General features: G+C 45.6%; 1 protein-coding gene across 3 annotated transcripts in view; it reads left to right on the forward strand.

Moving 5' to 3' along the window:
* Dab1 (DAB adaptor protein 1) overlaps window positions 1–22,755 on the forward strand; it is a 1,119,830-nt gene that overhangs the window by 150,138 nt on the left and 946,937 nt on the right. The window lies entirely within an intron of this gene.

Here is a 22,755-nt window from a genome sequence, read left to right on the forward strand (position 1 = left end):
GGTTTGGAAGCTGGGTCAAGGATATAACACTGAGTTTGGCTTTGGTGATGGGAACATTGGTCTGACAGCTTCTTCATTTGGTCTTTAAAATATCAATAAGAATACACATGAGAGGGCTAGAGGGAGGCCTCAGTGGTAAAGACTGCTCAGATCTAATAGCCTACACACACACACACACACACACACACACACACACACCACTTTTTAAAGCACACGGAATTAGATACCCTAAAATCTAGAGTCTGCACTCCTGCTTGCTAGGGGCAAAGTGAGTTGATGCGTGGCTGGCACCTAGCAGAAAATGTAGAGCTACTAGACTTTTGGGAAAAGTCAGCTCTAGACCCCCAGGCCCTAATCACACCTCACATACAGGCTCTAGACCCCCAGGTCGTGATTACATTTCACATACAGGCTCTAGAACCCCAGGTCTTGATTACACCTCACATACAGGCTCTAGAACCCCAGGCCCTTCTAAGTTTTGCCATCCCAATGCCTTCCTTTCAGAGTAGCACAGTGAATTTTCTAGACAACAGCTTCAATGCTATCTTATTCCTTGTTCAGAAATTCCTTTAATGGCTTCTAAGGAGTGAGTCCGGCTTGCTTATCTGGTCAGATCCGGCTCTCAGAGTTGTCACAGCCCGCCACTGTCCGTAGCTCCCCCAGCTATAAGCTGTCAATCCTAATAGGGCTCTTGTGGTTGCTAGCTAAGCCAGTCCTTGTCATGGGAGGTACTGGGTATTGGACTCTCTGGCATCTAGAAGCTACTCAACACTGCCTCCTCTTCCTCTGCCTTCCTCTTGACCTGACCTTTGGAGTGATCACAGACACTGGAGCTTTCTCTTTTATAAGCCAAGACTGAAGCATTTCTGTTTTCCCCTTGCTCAGACAGGAGCTGATCACTGCCCTCCCATTTCATCTCTGCAATGACTCATCAAGTAATGAGGGCAGTGCTTTGGAAACTGTGTTGGCTCCCTGGTGGCTGGGTCTCTAAGTGCCTGGCCTACTACTGAGCAAAGAATGTGTCTTTGTCTCCATGTTCTTTTCCCCCTAGAACCTGGGCCCCTGGCTGGGGTACCAGAAAGAATGGGAAATGAATTCATATGTTATTGGCTCTCGGGGTACACCAGACATTCCTCATATCTCCACTAATGATTTTTCTCAGGTGAAGATTTAGCTAAGAAGCTTAATAAAACATAGGTGTGTGCTGCCACCAGAAAATGAGGGTGTTAGCCCTGGCTTGAGCCCTGGCTGCCATACATTTAAATGCAGGGTACCTACTCTTTCTGGATCTCAGTTTGCTCAACTCTAAAATGGGAATAGTGACTTATGGAAAGATTGGATTAAAAAAATATAACATTCAGGATTGTTTTTAAATGAACAAACTTCTTATTGATGCTGGTCTGCTGTGATGAAATTGCTCTGCTTAGAGTGGGCCTCCCTTCCCACTCACTGTGAACCAGGAGTTGTTGATTCTAGAAGACTCGGTTTTAAAAGAGTGATAATTTCCCTACACACTTCACTGAATTGTTGTGTATGGGTTCTTGGTAAAATCATAAAGCCACAATGATAATTACTGTTCTCCAGGCTAATCATGCTACCCAAAATCATTCATCTTTAGTAAATTGTAACAGTGAATACATTATTCTTGGAGGCCAGTGACCCGTTTAGAAGCTGTGGGCAAGTTAAATCATCTCTTCATTTTCCTCGGGTGTTACATTAAAAGGGTGAGTTTGGTAGACTCTTGAATCAATGCTGTGATACCGGAGGAGGGCAATAAAGAGTAACACCAAGTGCTCGGTAATGCACGTCATATAAACAAATGAATGTGGTGAAGATGATTTCATGGGCTGGTTACAAAGTCTGTGTAGAATATAAAAGTTCTTCCTAATCCTGTAGAGCGATGCACACATAAGGAATATTATTACATGCTAGAACAGCATATGACCGACTTTCTCCAGCCTTCTCCCCCAGAACTACCTCCTTTGGAATGTCAGTGTGCCCTAATGAAGCACACATGGTTTTCCCATACTCAGCGCTCAGGGACGGAGGCTGATGCTGACCATGAAGCCTAAGGATGATATGGGTGAGCCAAGCAAAACTGGCAGCATCAGACATGCGCGAGGTGCTTTGGTTTATCTGCACTTTCCATTCATTTTCATGTTATCAAGAACTGAACCTACAAATCATGGGTCCCTTGTACTTGTAATCATAGCCTTTCTTTTGAGTTTTTGAATGTTTCAGAAGTTGGTACATACATTCTTCAAAACTTTTCTTATCCCTGGCAAGTAGTGAATTGAATACAACTCTTTTCACTGAAACAAAGGTGAACTAAGGAACGAAAATCCTCTAGCTTAGATTTTGAAAGTATGCCAGATCCTCCTGCCTTTATATTGTAGGGACAGGGACCTCAGGGTACTTGCACAGTTCTCTGGTTTCCTCTGCCATACCCTGGGAAGTCTGTGTGTGAACCTTTCTAAATGGTACTCTGACTATCTGTCAAGCCTCTTCCTTGCCTTCAGAGAGTTCTGTTCTTACCTGATGTTAGCCTACCCTGAATGGTACCTCTGTGGTCCCAGCTCTACCCTTCAGAAACAGAACCTAATTTTATTTACCCATTTTTCCAGGTGTCCAGTTTCAAATATTTGATAATTATGCTCTCGTCCTGTCATGATATTTTCTTCAGGCTAAGCCTATCTTTAAATAACTATGGCTAACTTACTGTTTGTGAAGATAATACACAATACAGACGAGCTAAAGTACATGCCCCAAGAGGGGTCTCCAATCCTTTAAGCTTCTTTTGAGTACATCACCTACAAAATGCACAATCAAGAAATGTGCAATCAAGTTACGAAAGAGAAATCATGAAACTGTATTGTCTTAAACTAGTTTACAGGGCTGGAGAGATGGCTCAGCGGTTAAGAGCATTGCCTGCTCTTTCAAAGGTCCTGAGTTCAATTCCTAGCAACCGCATGGTGGCTCACAACCATCTGTAATGAGGTCTGGTGCCCTCTTCTGGCCTTCAGGCATATACACAGACAGAATATTGTATACATAATAAATAAATAAATAAATATTAAAAAATAAACTAGTTTACAGTTTTATGGTAGGGAGTATTCATAATCCCTTTGGCTACCCTGGTCTTCCTGTCACCCATGGGACGTGGGATAGATGGATGAGGTGGCTGAGGTACCAAAGGCCAACGCAGTGAGCCCAATGTCCTCTGCTTTGGACGATGGTACTGATAATGTAAGGAAGAAGTACCAGTTGCTGGTAGGCTGCTCGCTGCTGGGCTCCACGCCAGTGCTTCACACACATTAGTTCTGATCTGCACAGAGACCTTGCTGCTTGCAGAGCAGAACCCCGGAGGGTCAGAACACATGGCTACTCTTCCCTGTCTTATGTCTATCCTCACTAGCTAAACTCATTGCTCTTGCATTTCACCATCATGGATCCCTTCAGCAATCGGGGAGCCTATGTGACTGGCCCAGTGCCAAGCAGTGGGGGTAAAAGGAGGAGGCCTGACTTCTGTCCATCATGAGTTAGGTTTCAGTAGGAAAACAGTCACAATGGTACAGAATTTACATTGTGATGCTTATCACTAACTAAGAAATTAACATTACATTTAGTACAGGATTTGTGGGATAGGAGAATTATCCCGAGAATTATCTCTGAGAGAGGAGAAAATGCTCTCAGAAAGCGGGGACAGAATGAGTCAAAGCCTTGAGGTGGTGGTGTCTAGATGCAAGGAACGAGAACTGCAGGGTGCAGCCAGGAGGGCAGAACCGAGATCCAGAGCCTGTAGAGCAAGCAGCCCAGGTGAGGAGTTTGTTCTTTAAACGAGGACACTGTGGGACTTTGAAAAGGAGAACGACGCTGTTCCGTTCTGTTTGAAGAGCACTCTGCCTGCAGAGCGGGAAGCAGACATGTGGAAAAGAGTGATCAGGAGCCCTGTGGTTAACTGCGGAGCAATTCACGCACCTGGAGCGGGACTTTGCATGTAGGAACATGGCCAGGATCACACCTGGGTACCCTCCGGTGCAGTATCGTGTTGCCACCTGGCAACCTGGGTGCCAAGCGCTGTTGGACCCACTTCCCATCACTTAGGCAGGCTTGGCCAGGTCACCCAACCCCTCTTTGTCCTATCTTCTCCTCTGGGAAATAATACTTTATATAGAGGTTTTAAGATTGTGAGAATTAATCTAAGCAAAGCACTTAGAACAGGTTTGGCATATACTAAATGTTATTGTTTAAGGGTACCTGTGTGCATGTGATGTGCATGTAGAACCAGAAGCTAGCATGAGGTATCTATCTCAGTTGCTCCCTAGCATAGTTTTTAAGACCTAGTCTTTCCCTGAAACTGGAACTCATGAGTTTGGCTACACTTGGTAGGCAAGCATGACCCTATTCTTTCTACCTCTGCCTCCCCAGCGCTGGGATGATAGGCAGGTGGACCATGTCTGACTTTTTATGTGGATTATGGAGATCTGAGCTTTACTAAATGGGTCATCTTCTCAACTCCAAATTTTGCTTATCATTGTACATATGTGTACATGTTTGGGGGGTAACTGCTACAATATGTATTCGGAGGTCAGAGGACAACTATGTGGCCTGGTTTTCCCCTTTGACTTTGGCATGGCTTTTAGATAGAACTCTTACCTGCTGATCTAACTACTGATCTACTATATATATATATATATATATATATATATATATATATATATATATATATATATATGTATATATATATATATGTATATATATATACATATACATATATTTATGTGTGGTATGTTTTGTATATGCATGTGTAACAGTGCATGTGTGCATACATGCATGTGCAATCCCAATCTTGGTGCTTTGTGTTTCCCTGGATCAATCTCCACTTCAATTATTGAGGCAGAGTCTTGCTGAACACTTGACTATTGTGACTGATCTAGCTTGCCCTGGAGATTCCCCATCTCTGCCTTCTGAGTATTGGGATTACAGGTGGCCACTATACCTGCTTGGCATTTATGTGGGTTTAGGGATCTGAACTCTGGTCCCTAAGCTTCTCTGGCAGGTATTTTATCTCCTGAGCTACCTCCCCAGACCCAACCTACTATCATTTTTATAACTACACACTGTTGATTAAATACAATTTTTGGGAACTTAAATCCATAAGATCTCATTATAAGATGAAAACCAATCTCTGTTTTCATCACCTACCAGGTCATACCAGTGCTTGTCTCCGCCATTCAGGTTCCCCTCCCTGATGGGTGCCTTTGAGCCTGGAGCCACGGGCACTGCTTCTCTGTCTCAGTCTCGAGTCATCCGGGTTTTTGCTCTGAGGACCTCTTTTCTGTCCTCCTGGTTCACATCTCTCCTTCCATCCAGATCTGACTGTTCCTCCCTCACCTCTTGCTCCACTCCGTCTCATTCTTATTGGCTGTCACTATCTCAGAGAGTCCCCCACAGCAACTTCTCGTGGCAGATACTGTGAGGCACCACACAGATCCCTCCCTTTTCAAGGAGGAATTTGGTTTGTCTTTGGTTTGGATTTGAACCTAAGTTCAAGGGCTGCCCCGGGCTACATCCATAAGCTAAGAAAGCTTGACAGGTCTCTAGGGAGAACATGGGGGTGCAGGGGTTCTGGTCCTTTTTACATGCTACTTTTCCGTAGATAGAGTCCAGGCAAATAGCTCCTCTCTCCTGCTGTCAGCTCCAGCTTCCTTTCTCTCCCCGGGTGTGCATTCCAGGAGCCAATCACTCGCTGAACACCATCTTGCTCACTGTTCTGCCTGCCTGTCACTAGAGTAGGTGTCCAGGGAGCCCAATAGCCTGCAGCCATGCCCGCTGCTTATCCCAGCTGGGAAGCCACTTGTCACACCTCCTACCAACCGGCCTGTACATTTTCCTCCTACGACACCTCAGTCTGCTCTTGACTATATTTTATTGCTCATTTCTTTTCACTCCCAGATCCCTGGGCTATAATGACAAATTCTTTTTCTTTTCACATTTTTATTTTGGCCAGCTTTTTTTGATACAATTATATAGCACGGTGACTATACTTAATGTTACTGTGCTATATACTTGAAATTTGCTAAAATAATATGATTCTCTCTCCATTTAAAGGTTTTTTTGTGTTATCAGACTTTTTGGAGGTATCATTAAATAGCATGGGGACTGTAGTTAATACTACTATATTGTACACCTGAAATTTACCAAAATATAAGAATCGTGTCAGCCTTGAAGGTACTCAGCACATACAGTTGAATGAGTATGGTGTAATATAATGGCTAAGCTTACCTGGTTTTTGAACCGAAATATCTGGGGCTTGAATTCTGACTGTGAGTGCCACATCTTAACCAGTGTTCTTGCACCGTCTTTCGAGTGCTGGGAACTACAGGGTTTGGCCTAAGGCATAACTAGCATAACTGACCGTTCATTTCTGGGGTGGTTGTGAGGATGGCAAAGATAATACATAGCACCTCATTCAGGGTAAGCAATTATTATATACACAACTGTTATCAATTTTTCTATCTAGATGCATTTTTAAAAAATTAGTTTACGTCCAATCTTCAAGTCCCTTATAGTACCAGGCATGGTGCTGAGCAGAAGGGAGGTACAAATTTGAAGCCAATTGGTTGATGAGAAATTTGTTCTTTTTAGCACTTGTAGGGCAAGGAGGGGCTTTCCTGCCTTCCAGGAACTCCCCTCTGCCTAACCCAGCATGGGCCATACAAGCACACACTCCACATGACACTTTAAAGAGGTCGATGGAGCAGAGGGAGTTTCGGGTTTGTCAGGATGTTGAAATGTGGTCTCCATGGCGACTTCCAGCCCAGCAATTTAAGGGAAGGTGCATCCAGACCCCATAGCTGGCACACTGCAACCTCCAAACGTGTGCCATATTTTTTACTCACTTCTTAGACAGATTGTGGGTTGTGTGTTTGTTAATTAAGATGAAAGTAATTGGTCCCAGGAAATAGCTAGCACAGCAGCTTGTAAACTGTGTGCCCAAGGAGGCCCTGTGTTCGTCTTTCTTTCCCGTCCCATGTCTCTGTAGCTCAGTGCTTGGCTCCTGGCTGTTTCCAAAACCCTTAGGCTCTTACTCTAAGAGTTGAAAATTAAAGAGAAAGTAAGGTCTGAAATAGAATTTCCTAAGCCTATTGTAAGTCTGTTCATGCTCAGGGAGGGAGAAGAAAGAATAAAGCTTCCATATACATATATATATGGAATCGATATAATATATGCTTCCATATATATATATATATATACATACATACATAAAAAGTTTAAAAGTTACAGCAATATCTATATACATACACACACACACATATATATATGTAACTTTAAAAAATCATCGTATTTAGAAGCTGTGTAAGGGCTTGGAATATAATGACATCCTCACAGCATTCAGAAGAAACCAGCCCTTCTGTCACTGGCATCTGACTCTGGTCCCAGAACTGTGAGGTAATAAATGGCATTGATCAAGCCATCCACTTGGTGGCCCTCTGTTATGGCTACCCCAGGAAACTGATGCACAGAACGGCATCACCATTTGGGGCTGCAACGCTAGTAACTCAGACATGGTTTTTTTTATTTTATTTTTATTTTTTTTTGCTCCAAGGCCTGTGGACTTGGCACAGCCCACACTCTCTCCTGCCTATATATGTGAAGGAATAGGAGACCAGGAACAGTGTTTCCAAGCCCACCGCAGGCCTGGGTGTCTCTCATGCACATTAGACCTCTCTTTAAGAGGCCCACTAAGGATCTATAGTCTTTCTTCCCGCTGTCCCCCCTTGCTGGCAGAACTGGAAGACGTAGTGGGGAAGCAGACACCCTTAGCTTGGCTGGCTTCCCTAAACAGTGGCTTCCCACAGTTAGAATGTGCCATGTCCCTGCCAAGGAACCAGATGCCCCATGTCAGAATGCAGCGTCATGGTTGGAGGCTGAGCTAGTAAAGGTAAGTAGGGAAGTTGCTTCTACTAATGTGGCATTTGACTGTGAGCCCAAGGCTCCTGGCCCACGGTCTGAGAACAGGCAGGAAAGCCGGGTGTCTGTGTGCACTGGATCACACAACCCAAGATATACTCTCTGTTGGGGGTTCACTTAGTGGGCTCTCAGGCATAAGACAGCATGAGCCTCTCTGAGGGGTGAAGGAAGCTGACCCCAAGAAGGAAACAATTCTGCCCCAAGGATCTACTTCTCCAGCCTCTGTGCTCCTGCTTATGACCCTTGAGTAAGGATCTTCAGGCAGTCTCGCTCTTGACCCAGGAGAAGAAATGCTTTCAGGAAGATGAGCCAGGATTTCAAATTTGGACAGCATAAAGACAGAGACCTGGGGTTAAAAGTTACCCTGCCTATGCCGGACACTATGTTCCTTTCTATTCACCACAGACCATAAAACCTAGTAGCCACGGCCTAGTACTATCCTGTCTTCTCTGCCCGCTCCGTACTTTAGGGTGCGCCTTGATTATTCAGTGGCCCAGCCACCTCTTCAAGAAAAAAAAGAGTGTTGTTCCTTAACATAGACTCAACTGATGTTAGTACCTTCCTTGACCTTCTTCCTCCTGGTAATGCTTCCTCTGGCCAGCACTGTTCTTCCAGCCCAGGAAGTCCTTCTTGTCAGTCTCGAGCTCTGTGATAAAGCTGGAGCATAGGGACCGTCAGTGTATGTGCTGAAGCCAGACTGACTGAATACAGATCCTCTCCTAGCCTCTTTCCAGCTGAGTAATCTTGGGGAAACTTCTATTCTTTGCTAAGACATTACGGGGGATGAAGACTGTAGATGCTTCCTACCATTAGGCTACTTGTTATGTAGAAAATGATTGGCAAATGAGACACACTCTGTCTAGTGCGTCAGTCTCTCTCTGTCGTCTAGTGCGCCAGTCTATGGATTTCTCTTGCTGGCCCCCCTCTTTAGACCCTGTGCTCCCCGAAGCTGAAGTCGGTGTCTTCTGTGCCTCCGAATCCTTAGGTGTTTCTAACACAAGGCCTGGTGACTACTTGGCACATGTGGCCTAGATGTATTGTTTATGTTCATGCATGTCAATATAAATAAAGCAGGTGACCACAGGTATAGTGACAGGGTCAGATGTGTGTTCTGATGGCGGTAACATTATGGTAGAATCCACTAGACTGTCTATGGAGTGGTTGCTATTTGTGAGGCACTGTTTGAAAACACTTTAACACATCAAACTGTCTCAACAACTATCTTGAAAAAGTTCCTATTCTTTCCATGGTGATATACATGAAAAGACAAAGTACATGAAATTTCAGTGACTCTCCTATTATTATTTATCTAGGACATAGCACAGAGGGAATCACCCCAGGCTGTGTGACCCAGAAGCCACACACCTGTCTATTCCGGTCTGCTGCTTCCATAACTCAATCACTATAGTGGCAGTCACCAGTCCCAGAAGCGGGGGCGGGGGGGGGCAGGGTGCACACTTGGGTCAAGTAGCGAGGACTGAGACTTCACTACAAAGGACTCTGAACATTCTTACCTCCTTTCTAGCTATTGATCTTTTTCATCTTAAAGGAGCTAGGATAGTGCTTGTGGCCAGACACATAACAGACATGGTCCTACTTGAGGGCAGAAAGACAGATGAGTCCCACCTTTTGCTTTGGAATGCCTAGCACACAGTATCTATTAAACACATGATAGTGGAATGGATGGATGGATGGATGGATGGATGGATGGATGGATGAAGATCAAGGACTCCAGAATTCAGCAGCATGTGCATGATGAGTACTCAATTTCCACTTGGATTGCTTGTTTGAAGCACTTGGCATCCATACCCCAGAAAGCCTGGGTTGAGTGGAATCCCATCTTCCCAGGTTGAGGCTGTGCCATCCAAGAAGCTACCCCTTACACTATCAGCATCTCTGTGGCCTTGGGTAGCTCTGAACCTCTGGAGCTTCAGTGAGTAGCACTGCTGTGAGTGGTGAAGCCCACGGATGGTCTTGCTGATGAGCAAATATTAACATTTTGAATCACTTGTGCCTTCTTGATTCCTGGGACAACTGTTGTGCAGGTTCAGGGGCTGGCAGAGAGGTATTACACCATGCAGCAGTCGAGCATAGCATGATAGAATGGAGCGGGCGGCCTACATGAGTTTAAGGCAAAGATGGATTTTCACTTGGAAACTCATGCAGTGGGGTGTGCTGATGGAGCGGCAGGGAACACCTGGCAGAAGGCCCAACATAATGCAGATGGCTGCCAGCTGTTTCAGCCTCTGCCTTGTATCATGGCAAACAGGAAAGTGGGAAAATGGAGGGAATCCATCCCAAGGGGTAGTGAGTGTGGCCTCAAAGTTAGTAGCAACAGGATGTTTAGGACAGTGAAGAGGATCCAGTAAGCTTGCATGAATGTTGGCATTAATGTAGTCTGAAATCCGTCAAGGATCAGATAGACTGGATCATGCTGTCCTCACAAAGCTGACAGCCCGTGAGATAATGTCAACTGGTCACCAAACTGGCCACACTGTGAAAGATACCATGGGAGCAAAACATGGATTATTAGGTAACTTAGGGGAGGGGTTTTCCTCAGCTGGGTGGTAAAGAGGTGTCTTAGTTTGGGTTACTATTGTTACAATGAAACACTGTGACCAAAAGCAAGTTGGAGAGAAAAAAAATTTACTTGGCTTACATGCCCGCATCCATAATTCATACCTGAAGAAAGTCAGGACAGGAAATCAAACAGTGCACGAACCTGGAGGCAAGAGCAGTTGCAGAACCCACGGAGGGGTGCTGCTTACTGGCTTGCTCCTCTCAGCCAGCCTGTTTTTTATAAAACCCATGGCTGCTAGCCCATGGATAGCACCACCCACCCACAATGGACTGGGTCCTCCCCCATCAATCATTAATTAAGAAAATGTTCTACAGTCTTGCCTACAGCTCTATCTAATGGAAGCATTTTTCTTAATTGTGGTCCCTCCTCAAGTAAACTTTAGCTTGTGTCAAGTTGGCATAAAATTAGTCAAAACAAGAGGGTGTCCTAAATAGAGATGTATAATGAGAAAAATAAAAGCAAAAAGTGGACCAGGGGAGAAAGGGGATGAAGATGCCTATAGGCAATGAAAAAACAACAACAAAAACCAAAACCAATGCCTTCCAGGACCTAGAGGTAAGACACCAGAACAGGAACTCACAAGACAGCCTGACTGCAGTGTGGAACTGGCGGGTCTTTTTGTTCACTGAAATTAAGCACCGCAAACTAAAGGTCTTCAAAAAATAGAGATGTATTTTCAAATGGTTATAGTGACCAGAAGCAGAAATTTGAGGTATCAACAGGGTAAGACTTCTTTGTGGCTTAGTGTCTGGTGGGGACCAACAGCCCTTGGTCTGCTCTTCTCCCATCTCTGCCTCTGAAGTCTCTCCTTTGTTTCTGTTTCTTTTGTTTTTCTTTAAAATAACAGTCATTGGATTAGAACCCATTCTAATTCAATATGAACACATTTTAGTGTAACTAATTAACTACTGAGTCTACTCCCAAATGCAGTTCCTGAGATTCTGGGTAGATATGAGCTTTGAGGGAATACTATCTAACCCAGGAGGATAAAAATAGCCACAGGGATTAGAAATGACCGAGGGTGAGTAAAACCGGGAGCCAGATCGTGAAGAGATTAGTAATAATACCAGTAAGCAAAGCTTCCTGAGTCTGCACTGTGGTAAGTCACAGTCATGCTAAGCATGCTGAATGCATACATGCAGTGTCCATATGTGGAGTCAGGATTAAGTTGAGGAAGGCCAAAGGGGAGAATGAACACTCAGAGTCTGCAAAGTGTATCGTCAGTCAGTGTCTTGTAAGAAGCAGATGGCCAAACTTGGCTTAGGGTGATTTGAAAGGGGGTGATAGAGCAATTTCTGAAGGATCTGTGAGCAGGATATGCGGGAATCTCTTCAGACTGGGCAGTTCTCTGGGCTTGTTACCATTCATGGACCTGAAAGATGTATACTAGAGTCCAAAACCAGAAAGTCATGGGAAGAGGCCATCTTTGGGAGAATGATCAAATGAAGGTGGTCAATCTAAGGAGTCACATAGGGAGGGAGGTAATAAATCTCCAGACATCTTCCCTTTGTTCTCTTGACATTAGGCATCCCTGGTGGGAATCTCATGAACACAGCCCAAGAGATTGGCCTCCCAGGGCCCCAGGCACATAGAAACGATGAGGCTGGATCAAGAGAAGTAGACACTGGGATAATGATGAAAAGGCAGAGCCTGGGAGCCAGAGAACAGAATTGTTCATCTGTGATAACAATGGCCGTAGACCCCCTAATTAAGAAGGAGCACGGGGAACTCTGGGTTCAGCTCACTCATTCACATCTCCATCTAAGTCTTCTTCAGCCACACAACTGTCTCATAGGGTTATGAATACAATGCGTACACCATTATAAGTCAAGGGCTTAGCAGGCCACATGGCACTTCTAGTAGCTACACAATTGGCTTTCTTACTATTCTTTTCCACTGCAGTAAATAGCAGTTTGCTGCATGGAGTCTCTCTTGAGGGCCCATGCCTCTCTTTCTCACTTCATGCAGCAATGACATCATTTATTTGTACATATTACTTAGCCCCCCCTCCAGGTGTCTAATATTTCCTGGTCACAGATCTAGCTTGCAACAGTGAACCAAGTACCCTCACGTAGCTCACATTCAGATGAGGAAAGTAAGCGATGAGCAAATGAATAAGCGAAGACACCTCACACCTGTCAGAAGATGAGATGGGTAAACTTAGAGCTGAAAGAAAAGGCAGGGAGCAAGAGAAGGTGGGGGGTAAATGGAGAAGCAGTCACGAGGGACCACCGAAGAGGTCTTTGAGTAAACAGCTGAATCGGGCTGGAGCAGGGAACATTCCGATGCCGGAGATGGTTAGAGTCGCGTCGGGAACAAGTATAAGGACAGACACAGGGCAGAGCGTACTCGGAGGACCCGAGGTGCAGGAAGCAGTCCAGCAGGAGCTGAGTGCAATGTGGTTGCAGAGGGGATAGGAGCCAGGTCTGCAAAGCCCAGGTCTTGAAAGGTCTGTATTCTACAGGGCATGCCAGCAAGTTCTATTACCCACTTTCCTCCCATCTGCACAGGGCCCTAGCCAGCAGCTTCGCCCGTAGTTTTAAGGATCCAGCACAAAGATGGGCTAGGCTGTTGCTTTGAAAATCATTAAGTATTGGGCAAGATAATGTTCACATCGCTCAGTACTTTAGCTTCAGGCTACCTGCTGCTGAGTGGAAGCACTGTCCATGCTCCCGAGGACATGATTGTGTTGGCCCATTGCTTGGCAGCAGGTTGTCGTCTCTCTCACACGATTCTTAGCTTTTTCGTGTGCCTCTTCCCCTCGGTGGCCTTGTGTTTCAACAGTAGCTCTCCAACTGTGCTTGTGGCCCTGACCTCCTCCATGGAATTACACACCAGTAATTCACAGTGGCCTCTTATTATCCTATATGCAGTAAAGACTTTCTGGAGGTTATGGGAAATAAATGTGCCTCTTACTGTCAACCATGGTTCTTATTAAACTTGTTCCCCTGGTGCGAAAGTATCTTTGTGGGACAAATCGGCTTTATTCCCAAGCAGCCAATGAGCTGCTAATGGGTTTTATGTCCAACTGTAACCAGCGGCATCGCAGGCAGCCCTCTGTTCATTGCAGGCAGGAGTCAGGTTTCTCACCCACTGAACGTAAAGACTTCTTATGAATCGGGTTGAGTCTTCTTGTACAAAGAAAAGCCGGTGTCCTTGTGGATATGTGCAGGTGGAATCACGGGATCAGAGAGACCTTACTGACTTACGGGGCTGAGATTTGGAGCAATAGTGAATGCATGAGGTTGAGCATGTGAAAAGGGAGCAAGGAAAGAACTGCATGGGCGGCGTCTTTGGGCCATGAGATGTTCCTTCTCTTGTGGACATGGGGACCGCTCTCTGAGCTCTTGGCAGGGGAATGAGGGCAAAAGATGGAACTAGAATTTCTGAACAATAGCAATGGGGTTTTTTATCCTATTGCACGTACTGGCTTTGTAGGAGCCTAGGCAGTTTGGATGCTCACCTTACTAGACCTGGATGGAGGTGGGTGGTCCTTGGACTTCCCACAGGGCAGAGAACCCTGATTGCTCTTTGGGCTGACGAGGGAGGGGGACTTGATTGGGGGAGAGAAATGGGAGGCAGTGGCGGGGAAGAGACAGAAATCATAAATAAATAAATAAATAAATAAATAAATAAATAAATAAGGAAAAAAAAGAATTGCTGCAAATTGTTTTGTGAGTTTTACAGGTACCGTCTTTCCGATCTACACAAACTTAAGGAACTGGCTAGTCTAATCAAAACTCTGCTTGCACATACCACCTAGGAAAGAATTCAGGCCCATAGCTGGGTATGCACTATAATCCCCTTTATTGGGAAATTAGGCTCTTTAACAATGAACTAGTGAACAAATTTTTGGTGTTTTTTTTTGAAAACTACAGGCATAGAGGAGAAAAGGGCATCTAACAGCAGCAGGACGCCCCTGCTGGTGGCTGAGAGAAGCCTCCTGTTTGTTCATCAAACCTCATGCAGTAACTACAGAGAAGGTTCTAGGATTGGGGATATATTAGATAAAAGAAAATATATTGCTGTTCTTTGTTTTCGATCACTTCATTGTACTGAGCCTACAAACCGAAACGAAAGCCATGCCGTTGGATTAATGGAGACAGTCAAACAAATGGACAAATGAAGTGCAGATGCGAAGTCCATAGCTCACGACGGACGTCTCTGCAGTTAGAATCTTCAGAATGCATTCTTCTAATTGATTCCGTCTTTCGCTTCTTTACTCATGTAAATGCGATTTCAGTTTCTGGTGACATAGATGGCTTATACTGGTGCCGCTTCATATGGCTCGTGCGGATGTTAAAACGAGATATTCAGAGTACCCGAGATTTGAATGTCATGTTTGGCCTGTAAACGTGTTATGCAAATGTCACACCATGGTACAAATTAGGAAGGATTTTGGAGCTTACGTAGAACATCCGTGTGCTACTGAGACTCAGAAACACAAAGCAACTTTGCCCAAGATCATGCAGCCGGCAAGTGGCAGAGCTGCGTTTGGAAGTGGCGTCTCTCCTCTAAATCAGCTTGTATCCCATCAGTGAGCGAGTGACCTGTAGAATACGACCTGGGACTGAGAATGCACTCTGAGAACTAGCGCCGCCCTTTCCACGGCAGCTGTGCCTGAACACATCATAGTCTGAGCCACCGTATTTGCAGCACGGGGTAAAGTCGCAAAGACACATTGCTCTGTTCCCTGGAAACTCACAGAGACGTGAGGACCATCCAAGATGGACCAACTGGAAGCGAAAGACAGGTTCTAGCCAAAGACTGTGAAAGCTAACTTGGTAACGTATTCATCATTACTAGTGATTACAACATGCAATTAAAAATGCCTGTGGCCATCGTTTGCAACTTCATGATCCTTTTCTGCTTTCACGGGGACTTAAAGGACTTTGTCGTCTTACTTCAGACAAAAATATACCAGTCGAAAGTTGGACCGCCAAATGCATCCCTCCTTCCTGCCGCTCTGCTATATGGAAGGAACAGGCTTCAGTTAGTGGCATTGTTTGGACTGTTTGGGTAGTTCAGTTGTCTTGATAGCTTGGCTGTGCAGAAAAACCTAGTCATCCCCCTTACATACTTGATATACAGTGGGCAGAGCATTTATCTTTGTTTAGCTTCAGGCAATTCAAAATGTCTTGGCTTTTTCTTCAATATCAAGTCACCATTTCCTTGGGAATCTCCAGTCGTACCTCGCACAAGACAGGCTGAAATGGGTAAGGTTGGTCTGCTGAGGAGGGAGCCAGCCTACCTGTTCTGATCCCATAGGTGCAACATCCCTTTGTGTGGGTGAGCTCCTTCTAACAATCTGAAATCCCTGAGAATGGGGTGGTAATTTGCAGGCAAGGGAGCAGGAACCCCACAAAGCTGACAACTGGCCTTCAGCACCTGGGAGCCCATGAGTGGAGTGGGGATCTGGGCCCCGAATACATCTGAATTCCAAAGCTATGTCACGACACCTAGTGCAGGAAGAGGAGAGGAAAGAGAAGTGAGAAAAAATGGACAGGGAAATGGGGGAGTCAAAGGAAGGATGGGGTAAAGAAAGGGCAAGAGAGGCTGGACTTTTGTGTCTTTTGGCACACAGTGTAAGAAGAAAGACAAAGAGAAGGGTCAGAGGTTCCCGGGATGAAATTATTCCTGGCAATTTAGAGAGAAATTTTCTAAACCACAGGTTAGGAAGTCGGCCCTTGTGGCAGGCTTGGCTGTGTGGAGTTCCCCAAGGACGGTTCCTTCTCCTGCCGCCTCATTATCGCTGGCAGCAATCTGCATGGCCAGTAATGAGAGGGTCTTAATGCTGGTGTCTCAGGGGTGGGTAATGGCCCTGTGCACGGGACGGAGGTCGCAGGTTCAGGCCCTAGCACTGTGGAAAGAGCTGTGAAGAGCTGCAGATTGTCCCCCTGGACCCACAGTCCATTAGCCCTCAGCCCTCAGCATGGTGATAATGAGAAGGTGGGGCCACTCAGCAGCACCCCCAATAGATAGGCAGGGCAGTCTGCAGTCCCCAATGGCAGCACTTCCCGTTGCTGCTGCATGCCCACAACCCTGCTCTCTGTGCTGGGCCATGGGTTGTATCAGCTCATCTAGGTTCAGTAGCCTCTGACCTTTGCCCCTAACAGAGCTCACAGAAGTAATTAGGTGGTCATATGGGTTTGGCTTGATATTTATAATGTCCCTTATATTTTCCCATTGTCTGTAAGCCCATGCTGTCAAGCTGAATATGCAAAAGCATTTGAAGTAGAGTTCTGCCCTCTCCCTTTTTTCTTCCCGTGTGACCCTAGACACACTTCTGCCGAACCCCAATTTCTTCATAATAATAGCACCAGCCTCCATCTTTTTGTTTAAACTATTATCTGCTTGTTATTAAAAACAATTAATGTTGAGCTCTATACATTGTATTCTGGGCACACATACATCATGTCTAAACTCCCCAACTTTACATGTTGATGCTACTTTTTATCCTTAACTTACAGAAGTAGAAATAACCAGAGACCCAGTTGGCACGTGAATCTCTTGACATCGGTTTTAACCTTAATGAGCGCATTATAATGAAACTAGGGCTCCAGCACTCACAGCAAGGGCTTGGTGCAGAATAGCCCATTGCCAGTAATGGTGGCTTGTCTCTCCCTTGCTCCATGCTTAAGGTATCTGTTAGGATCAAGTGAGAATGTCGAAATACAGGGGTTGTGTATTGGGAGAGTCTACAAACCTAAGTGGGACATAGGACTAGTGGGGAATCAGTGACAGGAAGAAGCCATTGTAACCACAGAAGGGAGGTGAAGGTGGCAGCCTTCAGACGTGACACCTGCTGACAAGCCTTGGAGGTGATACTACTACTTTCAGAGATGCAGTTCAAAGCTAGGAGAGTCACAGGTAGATGCACGCTGTCCTCTCCCAGACCTAGCTTACAGGTTCCTACAGAGCCTCAGTTGTGAAAGTGAAGGGGTCAGGGGAAATGACATTTCCTTGGCAGAGAAAAAGTAAAAAAGTATTGAAAGGACAGGAGTTTGTGTAACTGGTGTACCACCAGCCCCTGATGGAGGTGGCCCTTGCTAATATTCTGCTTGACAGCCACGGGTTCAGGCCACTGCACAGCCGCATCCCATCTCCCAGATGAGAAGGGTTAAGCCCAGCAAGACATGAAGCAGCTCTTCCAGATCACCAAAGAGGCTGACTCTGTTCCCCAATGCAAGAGTTTCAAGGTGGGAGGGGCTGGGGGACCCCCCCCCCCAGCTTTGGACAAGGAGGATTTTGACAGAAGATGAGCTTGAAAGAGAGCAGGGGAAGAAAATGTGCTTCTGTATGGGCTGAAGTTCTAGGGTTGTATAATCACCGACTCATCGGTCAAATCAGTTTGTTTTATCCTTTAGCTTGCCCTGGAATTTGAAGAGACAGAATATGATTATTTTCATAGCATGCTGGCTGGTCTTATGTCAGCCTGACACAAGCTAAAGTGGTCTGAAATGAGGAAAGCTCAACTGAGAAAATGCCTCCATAAGATCCAGCTATAAGACATTTTCTTAATAAGTGATTAATGGGAAAGGGCCCAGCCCATTGTGGGTGGTGCCATCCCTGAGCTGCTGGTCCTAGATTCTACAAGAAAGCAGGCTAAGCAAGCAATGACGAGCAAGCCAGTAAGAGGCACCCCTCCATGGTCTCTGAATCAGTGTAGAGTACCAGGAAGCTACCTGTATGATTGGGAAATCTGAGTGGCCAGTTCGAGGACTTTGGCAAGGCAGCCCTTGTCTGAGGGAGGGTGACGCCAGCTAGTGGAAGCTACACAGGCTGGCCTGGAACCCACGCCCTCCCAGCTGTCTGCTGTGTGAGCTTTTGTGAGTTACCTCAGCCTCCGGGGTCTCACGTTCTGCAGCTGTGACATAGGAATGGTATTGGGAGGAGGAGAGCGGCTTGGGTGGTGGGGTGAAAATGGAGGATTGTAGATGTTTACGTTCAGAGTTGGGTCTGCTCTGCCGTAAGCACTGTGTTCATCTGCTTGTTACAAGTCACCCCACAAACATGCCGAGAGCCCACTCGAGGCCAAGTGTTCTCCACACTGTGTAAGGAAACAGAGGAAAGGGTTTGGCTCTGACTTCAGTCATCTTAGCCAGAAACCAAGAGGAGAGACCAGGAAGTGAATCATTGCAGTGTAGTTTGACAGCTGCAATACATAGGATTGCACAAAGGATGGGAGCAGAGCCGCTGAGTCTGCAGGCCTACCACAGACCCCCAGGGAAGGCTCTGTAGGCTCCAGGGAGGAAAAAACACTGGGCTACTGCAGGAGGAGGAGAGGGGAGAGGGGAGGCAAGAAAATGTTACAAGAAAGGATATTCCGTATAGTCTGTGAGATAGTTTCAAGGGTGCAGAGCTGGGTACCAATGTGGTCTTTTGGGGGTGAGTCTGGAGTAAGTGGTACGCACATGTGCAAAGGGAGGGGCATGGAGGTTAGAGACTTAGATGAGGGTCAGCCGGTGGGTACCAGGGGCTCAGAGTCAAACGTGGGTTTACCAGGAGTCAGTGTGCGTTGTGAGAGTCACAGAAAGGAAAGAGAGTTGAGGTGTATGGCTAATTACACTTTGAGCTTTTCTGATATTTTTAAGAGAAAAAAAAGGATACAACAAAAACTAAACTATGAGTCTGCCCTTAGACCCAAGCTCTCATATATTCCAGGAGAATATTGGTTGATGAGTGAATTCTCTTTGGGCACATGGTATATTTTTAAGTCTATGAGTCCTCCGACCAGTGTTCTTAATCCAAAGGAAATGCATTTAGCCTGAAGGTTCTGAACCAATTACATAGTTTTATAAGGTCAAAATAAAAGTTGGGAGTCATTTTATCTTCATCCATACTGGAGGAAGTTACAGAACCAAGATGCTTTAATGAGAAAAAGCCCTGGGATGGGGAATGTGCAAATAGAAGTGTCAGCACCATCAGAGGCTCCATGGCATCCTGGATGCTGGCAGATGAGGCTGGGGCTGGGCTGTGAAGTCCTTTGACAACGTGGTCTGTATCCCTGAACAAGTTGCCAAGGCTTCAAGAGGGATAGACATGAAACACAACATCCTTCCACCCTTATTAAGATTTAATCCTGCTTTCAACAGGATTGCAATGTTATTAAATTAGATTTTTTTTTCTCCTCCCTGAAAAGGGGATTTAACTTTTGCTTTTCTGACATCATAATCAACACGGAACAGATGCAAAGGGGAAATTGTGTGACCACTGGTAATGTGGACCTATACTTAACATGTAGCATGTGAAGTTATTAAAATGGAAATTAATTCCCTTTATTACTATCGTGCCCTATCAATTAATTTGGTTGGAGGTACTTATGAATATGCAATCACTCCTTGCTACTGCCCCTCCCCCCCGTGCTTTAAGGATGTGGAAGGCAGAGGAAAAGCAGCGGCAAAGCACCTCACTAGGACAGTTTGCGTTTGCTCCCTGACAACTGATGATGGTGGGAACTGACAGCTAATGAATTTTTACATGCTGGGCACTGTTGCAAACACTCTACGTTCATTCTCATTAATCCCTACAATCACTCCGTAGATTGCGTGATTTTATTTTTCCTATGTAAAGAAGAGAGGAACGGGGCACAAAGAAATAAAATGATCACCCTCAGGTCACCCAGACGCTCTGTCACCCAAATTTGAACCCTTCATTCCTGTGCTTTGTTGCCTCAGCTGGCGACAGGGAAAGGGGATGTGGGAGGTGGGCAAACTCCTCCTGTAGGCTCAAAACGGGTGTGGAGTGTGGGGGAGGGGCGGAACTGAAGACTGCACAGGGGGAACAAACTGTAAAATACATTGTAAAATGCATCTTGTCTTTATTTAGGGATGGGTATATCAACTGATCAGGGAAAGACAGCTAATCACAAGATACCCGGGATAAGATGTGTCACGGGGACCCCAAGCGAAGTGCAGCAGGGATCAAGAGACTGAGGGAAGAAATGCTTGGGCTGGAGTCAGGGGAAGAACCAGGTTGGCAGGTTAAGTATGCTATGAGGATTGTTTCACATGAGTAATTCCATAGGTTCTGGGGGTGAAGAGAAGTGCTCTTCTGTCTGTTGGTTGAGGGCAATCATCTGGAGTGTGAGTGCAGTAAAGGAAGTTGCTGGGTCCTAGATGGAATGGTTTACGTTTGAAAGGTAAACTCTTGGGCGGACGATTTCCTGCCACTAAGATGAATTGACACAGGGAGAGTCCCAGAAGTATTAGCAAGTCATCAGGAATGCCTGCGATAAAATATAAGGTAAAGGAGCCAGAGTTCGGAGGAGAGATGGCTTGAGAAGTGACTAGGGCAGGCGACCGGTAAGAAAGACAGAAAACTGGAGCGGTAATGCTATGCCAGGGAGGGAGGCGTGAGGTTTAAACCTTCATGTAAGCATTCTTTGACATAGTGCAAAGACGTTTTAGCTGGATGTGCAAATTGAGCTCAGAGGGGCATCATAGTTCATTGCTTCGTCTGGACTCTGCTTTCTTGTGAGCAAGGGTCTTGTGTTCTTCGTCCCTGCACACCTCCACAGACAGGTAGGAATCTCAGTCTCCCAGAATGCAACAGTCCTGTTTGGTCTATACTCCTAGTTTCCCAATAACACCGAGTCTTTGCAGATGCCCATACAAGCTGAGGTTTGGATAGGAGGAAGCCCATCGGGCCAGCTCAGAGCACTCTGAAGGACCCTGGCCCACAGCTTGGTGCTTGATTGGAAACCCAGGATTCTCGGTTGATTTCTTTTTGCTTTACTTTTGAAAAATGTAAGAGAAATTATAGACAATGAATCAAGAGAGTGCCACAGGCAAACCAATTAGAGGTTTGTTACATTATCAAGTTCTAGGACAATTAAATGATCTGTACACTGCGTCTAGACTTTTTAATCACTAGCCTGGGAGCAACGGATTTGTTGGGATTCTTCCCACACTTTCGTCTTCATGGCCAATCCATCAGGGCATTCTTTTCCTTCCGTCTCTAAATGCTGTTACTGGACAGACATCAGCCAAACCAGGCTCAGCTATTGGCCCGATTTGACTCTGAACAGAAGTGGTCCTGAATGCCACAAAGGAAATTATTCTCCACCAGGTCGCACCAGGGGGCAGATTGGTAACTGGAATCCCCGTCTCTCTGAGGAACTAATGATAGTCTTGGGATATACAGGGAAGGAACCACAGGAGAACAGAGAGGGAAAATCTCATGCATAGTCAAGCAGTCAGACTGGTCTGGCTGATCATTATCTCAGGTCTGTTTCTGTGGGGTCCTGCTGATGTCAAGGGAAATGCTTGCCTGCAAGGCTCATTGTTCCTAGAAGTTGAAAGAAACTGGGGAGGCAGATGCTCAAAGAGTAGATCACAGGGGCAAAAATAGAGTTAATTTGGGGCAATGGCAGGATCCTGCTCAGGGTTTAGGGTGTCTAGGCACTGTTCTAACCCAGAACATTGCAAAAGCTGAACAGCTCTGCAAATCTTGAAAATGCCTACATCTTAATTTTGAGTCCATCGCCTTGAATGAAGAGGATGAACAGTTTTAGAAAACACTCCTCAGCTGACTTGCATCCAATCAGAGCAGGAGCCTAAATTAGTGCTTCAGGCAGCAAAGGAGAGATACAGACTGTGGACGAGATGCTAAGTTTCTCCTGGGCTTAGTTACCCACTAGAGATCTTTGGATCTATGTGAAGAACCCATGCTTATAGCCAACCTTGTCTTAGTCATGTCTTGATTTATATACCCGGGTCAGTGATACTGCCACCAAGTGTCACCTGTACCTCCCAAAAACCTTTCCATGGGGCTTCTTAATTTTGATCCTTTCAGTCTGTTCTCCATATGAAGACCACCGAGTCTTCAGAATATGAAAAACATTGAATCAATATTGTGGAATATTTGTACACTGTGTGAATATATATATTGCTGTAATTGGTTTAATAAAGAGCTGAACGACTGATAACTAGGCAGGAAGAGTTTAGGCGGAACTTCCAGTGACAGAGAGGACTCTGAGAAGAAGAGAGGTGGAGATACTAGGAGAAACAGAGCAAGTAGGGTGTGCAGGAAGAGACGAACAGCCACGAACCACATAACAGACTGTAGGTTAATATAAATGGGTTAGTTTACGTTCTAAGAACTAGTTAGGAACAAGCCTAAGCCACAGGCTAAGTTTTTATAATTAATAAGAAGTCTTCATGTCATTATTTGGGAGCTGATTGGTGGGACAGAGAAAG

The sequence above is a fragment of the Microtus pennsylvanicus genome, chromosome 13, assembly GCF_037038515.1.
Source record: "Microtus pennsylvanicus isolate mMicPen1 chromosome 13, mMicPen1.hap1, whole genome shotgun sequence".
In the NCBI taxonomy this organism is placed as follows: Eukaryota; Metazoa; Chordata; class Mammalia; order Rodentia; family Cricetidae; genus Microtus; species Microtus pennsylvanicus.